Source organism: Coregonus lavaretus, assembly GCF_964263955.1.
Source record: "Coregonus lavaretus genome assembly, contig: HAP1_SCAFFOLD_198, whole genome shotgun sequence".
NCBI lineage: Eukaryota > Metazoa > Chordata > Actinopteri > Salmoniformes > Salmonidae > Coregonus > Coregonus lavaretus.
Window position 1 is genome coordinate 731,146 of NW_028160904.1, and position 10,291 is coordinate 741,436.

A 10,291-nucleotide genomic window follows, 5' to 3' on the forward strand; every position below is an offset into this window, starting at 1 on the left:
TGTCTGATCTAGGTGTGTCTTAGTTAGGTGTGTCTGAGTTAGGTGTGTCTGATCTAGGTGTGTCTGATCTAGGTGTGTCTGATCTAGGTGTGTCTTAGTTAGGTGTGTCTGATCTAGGTGTGTCTGAGTTAGGTGTGTCTGATCTAGGTGTGTCTTAGTTAGGTGTGTCTGATCTAGGTGTGTCTGTTCTAGGTGTGTCTGAGTTAGGTGTGTCTGATCTAGGTGTGTCTGAGTTAGGTGTGTCTGATCTAGGTGTGTCTGATCTAGGTGTGTTTGGTCTAGGTGTGTCTGATCTAGGTGTGTCTGATCTAGGTGTGTCTGATCTAGGTGTGTCTTAGTTAGGTGTGTCTGAGTTGGATGTGTCTTAGTTAGGTGTGTCTTAGTTAGGTGTGTCTTAGTTAGGTGTGTCTTAGTTAGGTGTGTCTGATCTAGGTGTGTCTGATCTAGGTGTGTCTGAGTTAGGTGTGTCTGAGTTAGGTGTGTCTGATCTAGGTGTGTCTTAGTTAGGTGTGTCTTAGTTAGGTGTGTCTGATCTAGGTGTGTCTGATCTAGGTGTGTCTGAGTTAGGTGTGTCTGATCTAGGTGTGTCTTAGTTAGGTTTGTCTGTTCTAGGTGTGTCTTAGTTAGGTGTGTCTGTTCTAGGTGTGTCTGAGTTAGGTGTTCTTAGTTAGGTGTGTCTTAGTTAGGTGTGTCTGATCTAGGTGTGTCTGATCTAGGTGTGTCTGAGTTAGGTGTGTCTGATCTAGGTGTGTCTGAGTTAGGTGTTCTTAGTTAGGTGTGTCTTAGTTAGGTGTGTCTGATCTAGGTGTGTCTGATCTAGGTGTGTCTGATCTAGGTGTGTCTGATCTAGGTGTGTCTTAGTTAGGTGTGTCTGATCTAGGTGTGTCTTAGTTAGGTGTGTCTGATGTAGGTGTGTCTTAGTTAGGTGTGTCTGATCTAGGTGTGTCTGATCTAGGTGTGTCTGATCTAGGTGTGTCTGTTCTAGGTGTGTCTGAGTTAGGTGTGTCTGATCTAGGTGTGTCTTAGTTAGGTGTGTCTTAGTTAGGTGTGTCTTAGTTAGGTGTGTCTTAGTTAGGTGTATCTTAGTTAGGTGTGTCTTAGTTAGGTGTTTCTTAGTCAGGTGTGTCTGTTCTAGGTGTGTCTGATCTAGGTGTGTCTGATCTAGGTGTGTCTTAGTTAGGTGTGTCTGATCTAGGTGTGTCTTAGTTAGGTGTGTCTGATCTAGGTGTGTCTTAGTTAGGTGTTTCTTAGTTAGGTGTGTCTTAGTCAGGTGTGTCTGTTCTAGGTGTGTCTGAGTTAGGTGTGTCTGATCTAGGTGTGTCTGCTCTAGGTGTGTCTTAGTTAGGTGTGTCTGATCTAGGTGTGTCTGATCTAGGTGTGTCTGAGTTAGGTGTGTCTGAGTTAGGTGTGTCTTAGTTAGGTGTGTCTGATCTAGGTGTGTCTGATCTAGGTGTGTCTTAGTTAGGTTTGTCTGATCTAGGTGTGTCTGAGTTAGGTGTATCTTAGTTAGGTGTGTCTGATCTAGGTGTGTCTGATCTAGGTCTGTCTGATCTAGGTGTGTTTGATCTAGGTGTGTCTGATCTAGGTGTGTCTGAGTTAGGTGTGTCTGAGTTAGGTGTGTCTGATCTAGGTGTGTCTGAGTTAGGTGTGTCTGATCTAGGTGTGTCTGATCTAGGTGTGTCTGATCTAGGTGTGTATGATCTAGGTGTGTCTGATCTAGGTGTGTCTGATATAGGTGTGTCTGATCTAGGTGTGTCTGAGTTAGGTGTGTCTAATCTAGGTGTGTCTGATCTAGGTGTGTCAAATCTAGGTGTGTCTCAGTTAGGTGTGTCTTAGGTGTGTCTGATCTAGGTGTGTCTGATCTAGGTATGTCTGAGTTAGGTGTTTCTGATCTAGGTGTGTCTTAGTTAGGTGTGTCTGATCTAGGTGTGTCTGATCTAGGTGTGTCTGATCTAGGTGTGTCTGATCTAGGTGTGTCTGATCTAGGTGTGTTTGGTCTAGGTGTGTCTGATCTAGGTGTGTCTGATCTAGGTGTGTTTGATCTAGATGTGTCTGATCTAGGTGTGTCTGATCTAGGTGTGTCTTAGTTAGGTGTGTCTGATCTAGGTGTGTCTGAGGTATGTGTATCTTAGTTAGGTGTGTCTGATCTAGGTGTGTCTGATCTAGGTCTGTCGGATCTAGGTGTGTTTGATCTAGGTGTGTCTGATCTAGGTGTGTCTGAGTTAGGTGTGTCTGAGTTAGGTGTGTCTGATCTAGGTGTGTCTGAGTTAGGTGTGTCTGAGTTAGGTGTGTCTGATCTAGGTGTGTCTGATCTAGGTGTGTCTGATCTAGGTGTGTCTGATCTAGGTGTGTCTGATCTAGGTGTGTCTGAGTTAGGTGTGTCTAATCTAGGTGTGTCTGATCTAGGTGTGTCAAATCTAGGTGTGTCTCAGTTAGGTGTGTCTTAGGTGTTTCTGATCTAGGTGTGTCTGATCTAGGTGTGTCTGAGTTAGGTGTGTCTGATCTTGGTGTGTCTGATCTAGGTGTGTCTGATCTAGGTGTGTCTGATCTAGGTGTGTCTGATCTTGGTGTGTCTGATCTTGGTGTGTCTGATATAGGTGTGTCTGATCTAGGTGTGTCTGATCTAGGTGTGTCTTAGTTAGGTGTGTCTGAGTTGGATGTGTCTGATGTAGGTGTGTCTTAGTTAGGTGTGTCTGATCTAGGTGTGTCTGATCTAGGTGTGTCTGATCTTGGTGTGTCTGATCTAGGTGTGTCTGATCTAGGTGTGTCTGATCTAGGTGTGTCTGATCTAGGTGTGTCTGATCTAGGTGTGTCTTAGTTAGGTGTGTCTGAGTTGGATGTGTCTTAGTTAGGTGTGTCTTAGTTAGGTGTGTCTTAGTAAGGTGTTTCTTAGTTAGGTGTGTCTTAGTTAGGTGTGTCTGATCTAGGTGTGTCTGATCTAGGTGTGTCTGAGTTAGGTGTGTCTGATCTAGGTGTGTCTGATCTAGGTGTGTCAGATCTAGGTGTGTCTGATCTAGGTGTGTCTGATCTAGGTGTGTCTTAGTTAGGTGTGTCTGATCTAGGTGTGTCTTAGTTAGGTGTGTCTTAGTTAGGTGTGTCTGATCTAGGTGTGTCTGATCTAGGTGTGTCTGAGTTAGGTGTGTCTGATCTAGGTGTGTCTTAGTTAGGTTTGTCTGTTCTAGGTGTGTCTGAGTTAGGTGTGTCTGTTCTAGGTGTGTCTGAGTTAGGTGTTCTTAGTTAGGTGTGTCTTAGTTAGGTGTGTCTGATCTAGGTGTGTCTGATCTAGGTGTGTCTGAGTTAGGTGTGTCTGATCTAGGTGTGTCTTAGTTAGGTGTGTCATTTCTTTGTCAGTGGGAAAACGAACAAAATCAGCAGGGGAGCAAATACTTTTTTTCCCTCACTGTAGGTGTGTCTGATCTAGGTGTGTCTTAGTTAGGTGTGTCTGATCTAGGTGTGTCTGAGTTAGGTGTATCTTAGTTAGGTGTATCTTAGTTAGGTGTGTCTTAGTTAGGTGTGTCTGATCTAGGTGTGTCTGATTTAGGTGTGTCTGAGTTAGGTGTATCTTAGTTAGGTGTGTCTGATCTAGGTGTGTCTGAGTTAGGTGTGTCTTAGTTAGGTGTGTCTTAGTTAGGTGTGTCTTAGTTAGGTGTGTCTTAGTTAGGTGTGTCTGATCTAGGTGTGTCTTAGTTAGGTGTGTCTGATGTAGGTGTGTCTTAGATAGGTGTGTCTGATTTAGGTGTGTCTTAGTTGGGTGTGTCTTAGTTAGGTGTGTCTGATCTAGGTGTGTCTGATCTAGGTGTGTCTGTTCTAGGTGTGTCTGAGTTAGGTGTGTCTGATCTAGGTGTGTCTGATCTAGGTGTGTCTGATCTAGGTGTGTCAGATCTAGGTGTGTCTGATCTAGGTGTTTTAGTTAGGTGTGTCTGATCTAGGTGTGTCTGATCTAGGTGTGTCTGATCTAGGTGTGTCTTAGTTAGCTGTGTCTGAGTTAGGTGTGTCTGTTCTAGGTGTGTCTGAGTTAGGTGTGTCTGTTCTAGGTGTGTCTGAGTTAGGTGTGTCTGATCTAGGTGTGTCTTAGTTAGGTGTGTCTGAGTTAGGTGTGTCTGATCTAGGTGTGTCTGAGTTAGGTGTGTCTGATCTAGGTGTGTCTGATCTAGGTGTGTCTGATCTAGGTGTGTCAGATCTAGGTGTGTCTGATCTAGGTGTTTTAGTTAGGTGTGTCTGATCTAGGTGTGTCTGATCTAGGTGTGTCTTAGTTAGGTGTGTCTTAGTTAGGTGTGTCTGTTCTAGGTGTGTCTGAGTTAGGTGTGTCTAAGTTAGGTGTATCTGATCTAGGTGTGTCTTAGTTAGGTGTGTCTGTTCTAGGTGTGTCTGAGATAGGTGTGTCTGTTCTAGGTGTGTCTGAGTTAGGTCTGTCTTAGTTAGGTGTGTCTTAGTTTGGTGTGTCTGATCTAGGTGTGTCTGATCTAGGTGTGTCTGATCTAGGTGTGTCTGATCTAGGTGTGTCTTAGTTAGGTGTGTCTGATGTAGGTGTGTCTTAGTTAGGTGTGTCTGATCTAGGTGTGTCTGATCTAGGTGTGTCTTAGTTAGGTGTGTCTGATCTAGGTGTGTCTTAGTTAGGTGTGTCTGATCTAGGTGTGTCTGATCTAGGTGTGTCTGAGTTAGGTGTGTCTGATCTAGGTGTGTCTGATCTAGGTGTGTCTTAGTTAGGTGTGTCTGATCTAGGTGTGTCTTAGTTAGGTGTGTCTGATGTAGGTGTGTCTTAGTTAGGTGTGTCTTAGTTTGGTGTGTCTGATCTAGGTGTGTCTGATCTAGGTGTGTCTTAGTTAGGTGTGTCTTAGTTAGGTGTGTCTTAGTTTGGTGTGGCTGATCTAGGTGTGTCTGATCTAGGTGTGTCTTAGTTAGGTGTGTCTGATCTAGGTGTGTCTGATCTAGGTGTGTCTTAGTTAGGTGTGTCTGAGTTAGGTGTGTCTGATCTAGGTGTGTCTGATCTAGGTGTGTCTGATCTAGGTGTGTCTTAGTTAGGTGTGTCTGATCTAGGTGTGTCTGAGTTAGGTGTGTCTGATCTAGGTGTGTCTTAGTTAGGTGTGTCTGATCTAGGTGTGTCTGTTCTAGGTGTGTCTGAGTTAGGTGTGTCTGATCTAGGTGTGTCTGAGTTAGGTGTGTCTGAGTTAGGTGTGTCTGATCTAGGTGTGTCTGATCTAGGTGTGTCTGATCTAGGTTTGTCTGATCTAGGTGTGTCTTAGTTAGGTGTTTCTGAGTTAGGTGTGTCTGATCTAGGTTTGTCTGATCTAGATGTGTCTGATCTAGGTGTGTCTGAGTTAGGTGTGTCTGATCTAGGTGTGTCTGATCTAGGTGTGTCTGATCTAGGTGTGTCTGAGTTAGGTGTGTCTGAGTTAGGTGTGTCTGATCTAGGTGTGTCTGAGTTAGGTGTGTCTGATGTAGGTGTGTCTTAGTTAGGTGTGTCTGATCTAGGTGTGTCTGATCTAGGTGTGTCTGAGTTAGGTGTGTCTGATCTAGGTGTGTCTGATCTAGGTGTGTCTGAGTTAGGTGTGTCTGAGTTAGGTGTGTCTGATCTAGGTGTGTCTGATCTAGGTGTGTCTGAGTTAGGTGTGTCTGAGTTAGGTGTGTCTGAGTTAGGTGTATCTTAGTTAGGTGTGTCTTAGTTAGGTGTGTCTTAGTTAGGTGTGTCTGAGTTAGGTGTGTCTGAGTTAGGTGTGTCTTAGTTAGGTGTGTCTTAGTTAGGTGTGTCTTAGTTAGGTGTGTCTGATCTAGGTGTGTCTGAGTTAGGTGTGTCTGAGTTAGGTGTGTCTGATCTAGGTGTGTCTTAGTTAGGTGTGTCTGATCTAGGTGTGTCTGATCTAGGTGTGTCTTAGTTAGGTGTGTCTGAGTTAGGTGTGTCTGATCTAGGTGTGTCTGATCTAGGTGTGTCTGATCTAGGTGTGTCTTAGTTAGGTGTGTCTGATCTAGGTGTGTCTGATCTAGGTGTGTCTGAGTTAGGTGTGTCTGATCTAGGTGTGTCTGAGTTAGGTGTGTGTGATCTAGGTGTGTCTGATCTAGGTGTGTCTGATCTAGGTGTGTCTGAGTTAGGTGTGTCTGAGTTAGGTGTGTCTGAGTTAGGTGTGTCTGATCTAGGTGTGTCTGAGTTATGTGTGTCTGATCTAGGTGTGTCTGATCTAGGTGTGTCTGAGTTAGGTGTGTCTGATCTAGGTGTGTCTGATCTAGGTGTGTCTGATCTAGGTTTGTCTGATCTAGGTGTGTCTTAGTTAGGTGTTTCTGAGTTAGGTGTGTCTGATCTAGGTTTGTCTGATCTAGATGTGTCTGATCTAGGTGTGTCTGAGTTAGGTGTGTCTGATCTAGGTGTGTCTGATCTAGGTGTGTCTGATCTAGGTGTGTCTGAGTTAGGTGTGTCTGAGTTAGGTGTGTCTGAGTTAGGTGTGTCTGATCTAGGTGTGTCTGAGTTATGTGTGTCTGATCTAGGTGTGTCTGATCTAGGTGTGTCTGAGTTAGGTGTGTCTGATCTAGGTGTGTCTGGTCTAGGTGTGTCTGGTGTAGGTGTGTCTGATCTAGGTGTGTCTGGTCTAGGTGTGTCTGGTCTAGGTGTGTCTGGTCTAGGTGTGTCTGATCTAGGTGTGTCTGATCTAGGTGTGTCTGATCTAGGTGTGTCTGATCTAGGTGTGTCTGGTCTAGGTGTGTCTGATCTAGGTGTGTCTTAGATAGGTGTGTCTGTTCTAGGTGTGTCTGATCTAGGTGTGTCTGATCTAGGTGTGTCTGATATAGGTGTGTCTGTTCTAGGTGTGTCTGATCTAGGTGTGTCTGATCTAGGTGTGTCTGATCTAGGTGTGTCTGATCTAGGTGTGTCTGGTCTAGGTGTGTCTGATCTAGGTGTGTCTGAGTTAGGTGTGTCTGTTCTAGGTGTGTCTGATCTAGTTGTGTCTGATCTAGGTGTGTCTGATCTAGGTGTGTCTGATCTAGGTGTGTCTGGTCTAGGTGTGTCTGATCTAGGTGTGTCTTAGTTAGGTGTGTCTGTTCTAGGTGTGTCTGATCTAGGTGTGTCTGATCTAGGTGTGTCTTAGTTAGGTGTGTCTGATGTAGGTGTGTCTTAGTTAGGTGTGTCTGATCTAGGTGTGTCTGATCTAGGTGTGTCTGATCTAGGTGTGTCTTAGTTAGGTGTGTCTGTTCTAGATGTGTCTGAGTTAGGTGTGTCTTAGTTAGGTGTGTCTTAGTTAGGTGTGTCTTAGTTAGGTGTGTCTGATCTAGGTGTGTCTGAGTTATGTGTGTCTGATATAGGTGTGTCTTAGTTAGGTGTGTCTGATCTAGGTATGTCTGTTCTAGGTGTGTCTGATCTAGGTGTGTCAGATCTAGGTGTGTCTGATCTAGGTGTATCTGATCTAGGTGTGTCTGATATAGGTGTGTCTGTTCTAGGTGTGTCTGAGTTAGGTGTGTCTGATATAGGTGTGTCTGAGTTATGTGTATCTTAGTTAGGTGTGTCTTAGTTAGGTGTGTCTTAGTTAGGTGTGTCTTAGTTAGGTGTGTCTGATTTAGGTGTGTCTTAGTTAGGTGTGTCTTAGTTGGGTGTGTCTTAGTTAGGTGTGTCTTAGTTAGGTGTGTCTGATGTAGGTGTGTCTTAGTTAGGTGTGTCTGATGTAGGTGTGTCTTAGTTAGGTGTGTCTGATCTAGGTGTGTCTTAGTTAGGTGTGTCTGATCTAGGTGTGTCTTAGTTAGGTGTGTCTGATGTAGGTGTGTCTTAGATAGGTGTGTCTGATCTAGGTGTGTCTGATCTAGGTGTGTCAGATCTAGGTGTGTCTGATCTAGGTGTGTCTGATCTAGGTGTGTCTGATCTAGGTGTGTCTGATCTAGGTGTGTCTGATCTAGGTGTGTCAGATCTAGGTGTGTCTGATCTAGGTGTTTTAGTTAGGTGTGTCTGATCTAGGTGTGTCTGATATAGGTGTGTCTTAGTTAGGTGTGTCTGAGTTAGGTGTGTCTGTTCTAGGTGTGTCTGAGTTAGGTGTGTCTGATCTAGGTATGTCTGTTCTAGGTGTGTCTGATCTAGGTGTGTCAGATCTAGGTGTGTCTGATCTAGGTGTTTTAGTTAGGTGTGTCTGATCTAGGTGTGTCTGATATAGGTGTGTCTTAGTTAGGTGTGTCTGAGTTAGGTGTGTCTGTTCTAGGTGTGTCTGAGTTAGGTGTGTCTGAGTTAGGTGTGTCTTAGTTAGGTGTGTCTGATCTAGGTGTGTCTGAGTTAGGTGTGTCTGATCTAGGTGTGTCTTAGTTAGGTGTGTCTGATCTAGGTGTGTCTGATATAGGTGTGTCTTAGTTAGGTGTGTCTGAGTTAGGTGTGTCATTTCTAGGTGTGTCTGAGTTAGGTGTGTCTGAGTTAGGTGTGTCTTAGTTAGGTGTGTCTGATCTAGGTGTGTCTGATCTAGGTGTGTCTGATCTAGGTGTGTCTGATCTAGGTGTGTCTGATCTAGGTGTGTCTGATCTAGGTGTGTCTGATCTAGGTGTGTCTTAGTTAGGTGTGTCTGATGTAGGTGTGTCTTAGTTAGGTGTGTCTGATCTAGGTGTGTCTGATCTAGGTGTGTCTGATCTAGGTGTGTCTGATCTAGGTGTGTCTGATCTAGGTGTGTCTGATCTAGGTGTGTCTGATCTAGGTGTGTCTTAGTTAGGTGTGTTTGATGTAGGTGTGTCTGAGATAGGTGTGTCTTAGTTAGGTGTGTCTTAGTTAGGTGTGTCTGATCTAGGTGTGTCTGATCTAGGTGTGTCTGATCTAGGTGTGTCTGATCTAGGTGTGTCTGATCTAGGTGTGTCTGATCTAGGTGTGTCTGATCTAGGTGTGTCTTAGTTAGGTGTGTCTGATGTAGGTGTGTCTTAGTTAGGTGTGTCTGTTTTAGGTGTGTCTGAGTTAGGTGTGTCTGATCTAGGTGTGTCTGATCTAGGTGTGTCTGATCTAGGTGTGTCTTAGTTAGGTGTGTCTTAGTTTGGTGTGTCTGATCTAGGTGTGTCTGTTCTAGGTGTGTCTTAGTTAGGTGTGTCTTAGTTAGGTGTGTCTTAGTTTGGTGTGTCTGATCTAGGTGTGTCTGTTCTAGGTGTGTCTTAGTTAGGTGTGTCTGATCTAGGTGTGTCTGAGTTAGGTGTGTCTGATCTAGGTGTGTCTTAGTTAGGTGTGTCTGATGTAGGTGTGTCTTAGTTAGGTGTGTCTGATCTAGGTGTGTCTGATCTAGGTGTGTCTGATCTAGGTGTGTCTGATCTAGGTGTGTCTGATCTAGGTGTGTCTGATCTAGGTGTGTCTTAGTTAGGTGTGTCTGATGTAGGTGTGTCTGAGATAGGTGTGTCTTAGTTAGGTGTGTCTTAGTTAGGTGTGTCTGATCTAGGTGTGTCTGATCTAGGTGTGTCTTAGTTAGGTGTGTCTGATCTAGGTGTGTCTGATCTAGGTGTGTCTGATCTAGGTGTGTCTGATCTAGGTGTGTCTGATCTAGGTGTGTCTGATCTAGGTGTGTCTGATCTAGGTGTGTCTTAGTTAGGTGTGTCTGATGTAGGTGTGTCTTAGTTAGGTGTGTCTGTTTTAGGTGTGTCTGAGTTAGGTGTGTCTGATCTAGGTGTGTCTGATCTAGGTGTGTCTGATCTAGGTGTGTCTTAGTTAGGTGTGTCTTAGATTGGTGTGTCTGATCTAGGTGTGTCTGTTCTAGGTGTGTCTTAGTTAGGTGTGTCTTAGTTAGGTGTGTCTTAGTTTGGTGTGTCTGATCTAGGTGTGTCTCTTCTAGGTGTGTCTTAGTTAGGTGTGTCTGATCTAGGTGTGTCTGAGTTAGGTGTGTCTGATCTAGGTGTGTCTTAGTTAGGTGTGTCTGATCTAGGTGTGTCTGATCTAGGTATGTCTTAGTTAGGTGTGTCTGAGTTAGGTGTGTCTGATCTAGGTGTGTCTGATCTAGGTGTGTCTGATCTAGGTGTGTCTTAGTTAGGTGTGTCTGATCTAGGTGTGCCTGAGTTAGGTGTGTCTGATCTAGGTGTGTCTTAGTTAGGTGTGTCTGATCTAGGTGTGTCTGTTCTAGGTGTGTCTGAGTTAGGTGTGTCTGATCTAGGTGTGTCTGTTCTAGGTGTGTCTGATCTAGGTGTGTCTGATCTAGGTGTGTCTTATCTAGGTGTGTCTGATCTAGGTTTGTCTGATCTAGGTGTGTCTTAGTTAGGTGTTTCTGAGTTAGGTGTGTCTGATCTAGGTTTGTCTGATCTAGATGTGTCTGATCTAGGTGTGTCTGAGTTAGGTGTGTCTGATCTAGGTGTGTCTGATCTAGGTGTGTCT